The sequence below is a fragment of the Peromyscus maniculatus genome, chromosome 22 (genome assembly GCF_049852395.1).
Source record: "Peromyscus maniculatus bairdii isolate BWxNUB_F1_BW_parent chromosome 22, HU_Pman_BW_mat_3.1, whole genome shotgun sequence".
Taxonomy (NCBI): Eukaryota; Metazoa; Chordata; class Mammalia; order Rodentia; family Cricetidae; genus Peromyscus; species Peromyscus maniculatus.
Window position 1 is genome coordinate 54,901,107 of NC_134873.1, and position 8,762 is coordinate 54,909,868.

Below are 8,762 nucleotides of genomic sequence, written 5' to 3' on the forward strand. Positions count from 1 at the left end.
TGTGTCAAGTTTACAGGGGGGAAAAAACAAAACAAACCAAACAACAAACAAAACACCCAGCCAGCACATTGGATTAAGCCTTTTTTTTTTCTTTTAAATTTTTTAAATTAACTTTTCAGGACCGGCAAGCTGTCCCCAATCCCGATGACAAGAGTTGGAGTGTTGAGACCCATGTGGTCGAAGGAAGGAAGTGGTTAGTGAAAGCTGCCCTCTGACTCCAACATCTATGAAATAAATGCCACAACAATTTTTTAAGAGAAAAAAATTAACTTTTTAGGTTAGAATACAGTAATAGGTTTATCCTGCCACCTTCATATGCATGTGACACTCATTGTACCCTCTTTACATTTGTGCCCCTTCCCTTCTAATTCCCTTTCCTACTTCATGCCACCCACAACCCTATTTCTCACCTCTCTGAAGATCTCTTCCTCCCCTCTCATGAGCCCCCTTGTAGATCTCTCTGTCTCTGTCTCTCTCTATAGTCTCTCTCTCTCTCTACACACACACACACACACACACACACACACACACACACACACACACACACCACTGGGTTAACTCTCATCTTTAGTTCTCTGCGCAGTTAGTGGGACGTTTGCCCACCTTCCTGTCCCCAGGCCCGTTTCCCACCTCTCCTCTTCCAGAGGGCCTTTATCTCGGCATTCAACATCATGCCTGCTGAATGATGATGCACATAAGAGGAAGGCCAAAAGAGAAAACAAAAGAAACTGGAGAGGAGAAGCCAGGAGGTGGGGGAAAAGCGTGGAGAGCTCAGATGTCATGGAAACCAGGGAGGGAGGGGCCCCTACGTCGTCTACTGCAGAGCATAGCTCTGTCAGGTGCAGCCTACAAACCAGGGCTGAGGATAGTGGAAATGGGAGACGGGTCCAGGAAGCACCGTGGGTGGGCTCAGAGGCAGGTGGTGCAGAAATGGAGGCAGCGAAAATAAGGAACTTAAGAAATGGGAGGAGGAAGGACTGAGGCTGAGCGGTGGCAGGAGAGAAAGGTGAAGTGAAGAAGGGTTAAAAATATTGTATCCGCCGGGGTGGTGGCGCACACCTTTAATCCCAGCACTCGGGAGGCAGAGGCAGGCGGATCTTTGTGAGTTCGAGGCCAGCCTGGTCTACGGAGCGAGATCCAGAATAGGCGCAAAACTACACAGAGAAACAGAGAAACCCTGTCTCAAAAAAAAAAAAATTGTATCCAAAGTAGGTGAAAAATAGGCATGGTGGTGCATATCCAATCCGGGCATTTTGGAGGCACAGCAGTAGGAAGATCAGAAGTTCGAGGCCAGCCTGGACAACTGAGTCAAGGCAGCCTCTCTAACAGAATATCAGAACAACAGCATATTCTTAAGATGGCGACTAATGAGGAAAAGAGAGGGTAATGGCGTACATGTGACGTGAGAGCAGAATTCTCCTAGGACTACGTGGCGCCCATCGCACCCTCTCCTGGTTTAGGTGCCTCTTCCAAAAGCCCTGGTAGAGATAAAAAGAACTCTTTCCCTTGCCCAACTACTTTGCAGATGCTCGCCACGAGATGACAGAACCTCTGGACCCCTCCTTAGACTCCATTCCCCAATCCGTCCATCGCTGGTTTGGACTGTGAACTAGGGTACCCAGCATCTAACAGGGAGAAGCCAGAGCAAACCAGGGCAAAAAGGGAAGGTCCTCTTCCCCAGCTCAACTCACAGCAGCGACTGTGCCAGCGTCCACCAGAGGGCGCCGTGGGCTCGCAGAGCAGGGCATGGCATGCGGGCGGGCGCTGGCCGGAGGTGCTGCCCCAGCCCTCCCTGATCCTACTGATGCTGAACAGGCATTTGGAGAAACAATGGCGAACCTACAAGAAAGCCATTGATAACACCCATGTTTTCTTTAAATGTTTCTAGATCAAACATTATCGACACAAAAATGTCCTTTTGTTTGAAATACAAAAAAGTCCTTTTGTTTGACTCTTGACACCCTAAAGAACCCTATCCGTAGCATTATCACAGAAGAATCATTAGGATACTTGGGAGTTCCAAAAAACGAGTCATGCTTGAGCCTCTGAACTTTTAAATCTTTTTTTTTTTTCCTTTTTTTGGTGAAGTAGCAGATTAAGACAGGCATCAAATAACTCTATCGTGAATAAAGAGGTAAAGGAGAAAGTGTTAGGGAGTTCCAGAAGGGGGCTCCAGCTTCAGCTTGGACAGGGATGCCCTGTCCATGGAGGGCCAGGGCCTTTACCAAGGGAAGGTCTAGCAACAGAGTGAGTAGACTTATTGTGCCTGATTCTCATCAGTGATAAGCTGCAATATTCCCTGCCCTGGAGCCCTTGTTGATCCTGAAAGGTAGGTGAGAAAGGGGAAGTGGATCGGCTAGACATCCAGAGTGTGCTAGAGACGGGGAAGCCAGCGGGAGTATCTGTTGCAGTTGTACAGGTGTCAGAAGCCATATGCCGACACTGATGTGCCTAGACGTGTCAGGAGTCAAGGTGCACAACTGTAACAAGGCTGTGCCGGGCAGGGCGGTGCATGCCTTGGCTCCCAGCGTTAGGAGTCAGGAGGTGGAGGAACTCTGTGAGTTCTGGACCAACCAGAGCACAGTGAGACTCTGTCGAGAGAGAGAGAGAGAGAGAGAGAGAGAGAGAGAGAGAGAGAGAGAGAGAGAGAGAGAGACAGAGAGAGAGAGACAGAGAGAGAGAAACAGAGAGAGAGACAGAGAGAGAGAGAGATATTCCCCCTCCTCCAGTTTTTTAACACAAGATTTTTCTCCATGTAGCCCTGGAACTCACTCTGTAGACCAGGCTTGTCTCGAACTCACAGAGATCCACCTGCCTCTGCTTCCCAAGTGCTGGGATTAAAGGCGTGTGCCACCACTACCTGGCTTGGTTTTAGGCCTTTTAATCACCAAAACAACACAAGCACTCCATTGTCCCTTTGGCATAAGTATATCGTTATCATAATATATTAAGTACTTTGTTACAAGAATTATAATATACTGGTATAAGGTCAGTTTGATTTAGAATCAATAAATTAAGATAAGCCCAGACCTTGGTTATGCAGAAATATTGCTACTAAGGAATTAAATGTAACTGACATTGTCATCATTAAACGATGCTGTATTGGTTTCAGTATGACAATGTTTGCTTGTTTATTTATTTATTTAGCAGTAAATTTAACTAGGAGGTTTAATACTTGGGTCTAGACCTCTAATGAGTGTTTTTCTTTTGCTGGTGTTGTCTTTTTTTTTTTTTTTTTTTTTTTTTTTTTTTTTTTTGGCAAGTCTCAGATTCCTCTAGTCCCAGATTCCTAACAATAAAGATAGATAAAGTTCTCTGTCACATCCTGCAGAGAAGCAAACAAGTCCCCTCAGCTCTGTGGCTGTGTCCTTAGTTTGTCTTGGTTCCAGTGTGGCATTAAGGGTCTTTGGGTCCTGCAGAGTGACCTATGAAGGAAAGAAGGGAGCATGGTGGGGGACATTGGTTCCCCATGTCACCCATGTCTTCTCTATGTGGTGGCTCAGGTCCGCTGGGGACCAGACAGTCCCAAACTTGCTGTGATCATGGCTGGGACCATGCTCCACCCCCTTTGTGGCACTTACCAGCTGAGCTCTTTATCTACCATGGTGGATACAGACTTACTGTACCGATTATTTGAGAGTAATATCGACAGCAGTCTTCAGGGCTACTCACTCAATACTCCAGAACCTTGCCTGTGCAGATGGTAGAACTGTCCAGCCCCCTTGCAGTCAGGTGAGAGGGGTCACATTATGTTACTGGTTTTAGTTATCAGCTGGTGAGTAGCAGAGACTTAGTTGTTTCCCATCACTATTTGCCTATGGAAGACCCTCCAGACAGCCCCTGCTCTGTGCCTGTCACCAGTTATGTTGAGTGAGCTTGGACACAGGGACAAGAGTGATGCTAGGTGGAACAGAGCTTCCACCAATGTGCCACGTGTCTTGCCACCTGGGCACTGCTGATCATGTCGTGGCAGCCAACAGCACATCTGAGTTCATCTAAACCAATGACGGCTCCACCCTGACTAATAAACAATTAAATGCAATGATCTACTCATCTCCTTGGCTGAGGAGGAATTAGTCAACAACTATGTTCTCCAGAGCACCCATCCTAGAAGAGTGTGGGGGTGGGGTGGGGGGAGTGGGAGGGTGGGTGTGTTCTTGAGGACTGAACCCAGGGCTTCCCAGATGCAAGACCAGTCAGTACTCTACAACTGAGCCACATACCCTGCCCTCTATCCCTGAACCTATTACATAGCAAGCAGTTAGTAAAGACCTGTGGATTCGTGGGTATTTAAAGGTTCTAGACACAGCACAACACAAGAGAAAGGAGCACATATACAGGATATTATCTCCATGTGGTGTCCTAGATAGTGGGGTGCCATTCCAGGGAACGATGGAAAGCAGGTATCAGGCTATCACTTCCCTGCATCCATTTTTTTTAATCTTTATGGGGGTGACCATTAATCTTTATAGGGTGACTATCTCCTTGCAGGTTCAAGTGAAAGTTGACCTCTGAGTTACAGCAACAGAGTTCAGAGTAGAGCCAGGGCCAAAATTAGCCATGGTAGGCCGGGTAAAAGGCAGCCCACAGAGAGCCGAGGACGGAGTTGGGAGTGTGCGGGAGCTGGGATGGAGCTGGGTTGGCAAGGCCAGGGAAGGCTTCTGTTATTCTGCTGGTGGGCATGCCATCTCCCCAGGCTCAGGTGGCTGAATTCTTTTCAGTGGGGCCTGCGAGGGATGGACGATAGACCCTGATCATGGTGACCTTTTTGAGGCCCATTAAGTGCCTTTAAATGGCAAGACTTGGCCAGCAGCAGGGACACAGATATTAACACACGCCTCTAAGGTTCTGGCCCCTGCTGCCTTTAGCAGATCTAAACAACACCCACCGAAGGTTTCCTTCTTGAGCCGAGTGCAAATCATCTTCAGTTGTGAATCTCTGGTACCCCGTTTTGAGGTGAGTCTGCTGGGGCAAAGTTACAGAAGAGAAAAACATCCATTTGCTGTCCTCTCTGCGCCTCCCCACTGGAGTTCTAGGGAGTGAACCCAGGGCCCCCTTGAAACACACTAGAGAAAGGCTCTACCCCTGAGTTATACCCTTAAGTTATATTAAACTGTGTTTTAAAATAATCTATTCTAGCAACACTTCCCAACCACTAGAATGTTCAGGGTCTCTCTAGGAAGAAGTTCAAAGCCATCTGCGTGCCCTAGGAACTGTGCCTACCCACCTTGCCTTCTGTTCCTACCTGAACAAGCCACGCTAGACGCTCCTTCCCGCAGGCTTCATGGTCTGTTCTCCTTGCCTCCCATGTCTTTCCCTGTCTGCTGCTGACGGAATTCTGGCTCAAAGGGCCTGGTAGTGATGCTTCCCTCAGCTCCCCCAGGCAAGGGATGCTGCTCCTCTTCCTGGAACTGTTGTTGCGACATGGACTGTGCGGCCCTGGGCAGACTTGCCGCACTGTACTATTAGTCCTTTCTCCATGCCCCCAGCGTGATCGTCTTTGTTACATTCTTACATCACTGTTCTTCCTCTCTTCTGCCCTCTCTCAAAGATTATGAAATAATCTAAGACTATTGTTACAATCTAAAAGGGCATTTTACTCACTATATATACAGTTGCCTCCCTGTCCTTTACATTTGTATACAGAGCCAAGAGAAGGATGAACCAAGCAGTAATTATGATCAGAAGTTTACATTCTAAGCCCTAGCTGGCAAGGGCCTGTTTTCCTTTTCATCTGGAGTCTGAAGCGGGTTATTTTAGATGAATCTCCCCTCCAGGTAAATTTAATAATGCTCCCTTATATTGTAGTGGCGCATGCCTTTGATCTCAGCACTTAGGAGGCAGAGGCAGGAAGATCTCCAGGAGGTCAGGGCCAGCCAGAGTTCCAGGCCAGCCAGAGCTACAAAGTGAGACCCTGTTTTGAAATCAGGGTCGGGGGAGGGGTGCTTTGACAAGCTGCTGTCACACATATTCATAATGTCCCTGGGGAATCTTCCTGTGGCTAAGCTGGAGAGTGGGAAGGTGGGAGATTTATTTAAGAATAAGGATGTAATGAGAGCAATTGCTTTTGTGGAGAGCACCAGCATTCTCCCTTTTAATATAAAGCTTCATCCAATATACTACTGGCATTTTTTTTTTTGGCCAAGTGTTTTGTATTCCCCATGCAAAAGACCTGTAATTGAAAGCAGACTAATATTGTTTACCCTTGAGAATGGCAGTCTGATTGTGTACATGGATAGTCTCTTAAGAGACAGGCACTTTTTTTCCCTCCTATAATCTTAACCAGGATGCAGGGTAACAGTATTGGAAGGATGCAGCTTATCTGTTTTAAGATAGTCATAGAGACAGCAAAAGACTCCTGTATTTTAAGTCTTGAATATGTTCGCCTGCAGGAAGCAGGGTGTGGGAGGAGAGAGAAGGGGAGGGGGTGAGTTATACCAAAAGTTCAAATTCAGTGTTTCTTTAATTCCAAACTTATTTCTTGTTTAATATGCCCAAAAGAAGAGATTTAGACCAGTTCTATTTGCGTGTCAGATAGGGTCTGATGAATAAAATTAGCAAGACAGTGGGAAACACCAACTAGTTAAATCAGAAACACCAACTAACTAGTTAAGCCAGGATCTCTAAGTTTAAGCAATCCTTGACTTGCTGACTGCCTACCAGGCCCAGGGCTAGGGTAGGGCAAATGAAACATTCCATTTAGGTAAAAAGCTTAATGAGTGGCAATAAACTAAGTAAAGCAAATTGTACTTTTTGAACTATTTAAAAATGATCTAAAAATGGCATATTCTGTTCATCTTGGAAATTCATATTACCTTTTACTTTAAAAAATGACTTAAATACTCTTGCTTAATGAGGTTTTTGGTATTCTTTAAGCTTAGAATCGTTTTTGGTTTTTTTTTTTTTGTTTTTTTAGCACGAGGCCTGCTTCCTAAACACACATTCTGAAGATACAGTCTCATTTACCATTACTTTTTTTTATACTGCATGTCCTGAAAGGAAGTTTTTAAATTATTATTGTTTTTAAGTGTTAATGATCTTAAGACCATAATCGTCCCCAAGGCTGCATTTTTAGCACTATCTGCACACCAAGTTATCCCATGCAACAGGACCGTCTCCAGCTAATATCAGTAAATTGGGGGGGGGCGTGACTGCAGGTTTCGACTTTGGGAGATCTGCTGGATGCCAGTGAAACTCCTGAGCTCTTTTTGTGTGTGTGTGTCGGGGCCCGGGCGGGGGGTTGTACTGCACTTGATATGGCGTTCCTGGAGACTGCCTCTTGCCTCGTCTTTAAGCCACAGGGAATGATAACCCTTTTTCACAGAGGAAAAAGTGGACGGGATGCAGTTTGTACATTTTGGTCTACACTTATCAGAGTTGCCAGATAAACACCCAGCTGTTCACGATCCCTACAAACAGCCGGACTTGCCTTGGCACACGAGTGAGGGCGGAGGTTTTCTTTTTCCACTCACACAGCCCGGAGCTGCTGGACCAGCCCCTTCCCGGGCGCAGACTGGAAGTTCCCGCTGTTCGACTCCCGGGGCCTGGTGCACTCCTCCCGGCCCTCCTAGGTTCCCAGTCCCCTCGGCTCAGGGCTGTCTCCCGCCCGCCGCCTTCCGCGGTCCCGATCCCAGGCGGAGGAAATTCTTCCCTAGCAGCCTAGGGCTCGCCTCACGTGACCAGCCGCCGCCGCCGCCGCTTCCAGAGAGAGTTTAAAGGTTACGGAGGAAATTAGCATGGATACAGCCACCGGCCCCCAGGAGGGCGCAGCCGGCTTTCCCGCAGCCCGGGCGCCCGCTGTCAGCTCGTGGATCCGAGCCTCGTCCCCTTCAGGGGCACACGCGAGGTCCCGCATGTGTAGGAGGAGTCACTTTGAGAAGTAAACAGACACTCGAACCGAGCCGGGCCGGGGTTCTACCAGGCTTCCACTTGTCAACAAGTTCTCGCAATCGGAGCAAGTCCGGGACAGATCCCCAGAGGGGAGAATCTCCCCAAGGAGAAGGAAGAGGAAAATTAGGTTTCAAAACTCACACCCAGCAAAAGAGCTCAACAGTCCGGGTCCCCCCTCCCCCACCGCGGCACAGTAGAGAATCCCGGGACAGAGTGACAGCCAGGCCAGCTCTACCGCGGGCGGCTGGTGACCGCCGCCGTCCAGGCAGAGTCGGGAAAGGTGCTGTGTCTTCTGGGACATTGCGACCCCCTCCATTCCTCCAGCCCAGGCTCTAAAAGATAGTGTTGGCAGCAGAGTGCGCGAGAAATGCGCGGCCTCCCTGCTCTCGGGGTGCAGACCCGGCTCTCCCAGTGCGGACCAGAGGCGCACAGATTCGGCCTGCGACACTCGCCCCGGCATCCCAGCGCCGCCACCTTCCTGGGACCCTCGCCGAGTCCTCCCTCAGCTCCCCCGCGCGTCGCCGCCACCGGACCGGGCTGGCCGGCTCGCTGCTGTTTTCTGCTCAGCTCACTTTTCCCGTATTGCTCCCCCAACCGGCAAAACTTTCTATTTCCCCAAACACTGTCGCGCGCGCGCGCGCGTGCACACACACACACACACACACACACACACACACACACACACACACACTCACACAGACTGACGTCTTTTGCGCATTTCCTGCATTAGAGGGAGGGAGAATCGCTCGCACGGCGATCGAGGGAAGGAGATCGCGGGCTGAGCGCTCTGGCGGGCGGAGAGCCGGCGGCAGCCGAGAGCGCGGACGCGGGGAGCGCGGCGGGCGGGCGGGCGCCGGCGGCCGGGAGGAGGG